Here is a 214-nt window from a genome sequence, read left to right on the forward strand (position 1 = left end):
CCCAGCATTTCCATCAGGTCCCACGACGCTGTACGGAGGGCAAGAGCTCCAACTTCGAAGACCCACAGGCCTTAGTTACCGCCAGTTATGGTCCTTCTTGGCCGTGCGTCCTAGGACTTCCCTTAACGCCCGGCCTCAGTTTCCCCACCCGTGCAACGGGCTCAAACCACCTCCCGGGGAAAGCTATGCCAAAACGAAACTAACCCGGCCGCTC

This window comes from Tupaia chinensis, unplaced genomic scaffold (genome assembly GCF_000334495.1).
Source record: "Tupaia chinensis unplaced genomic scaffold, TupChi_1.0 Scaffold000459_1, whole genome shotgun sequence".
Taxonomy (NCBI): Eukaryota; Metazoa; Chordata; class Mammalia; order Scandentia; family Tupaiidae; genus Tupaia; species Tupaia belangeri.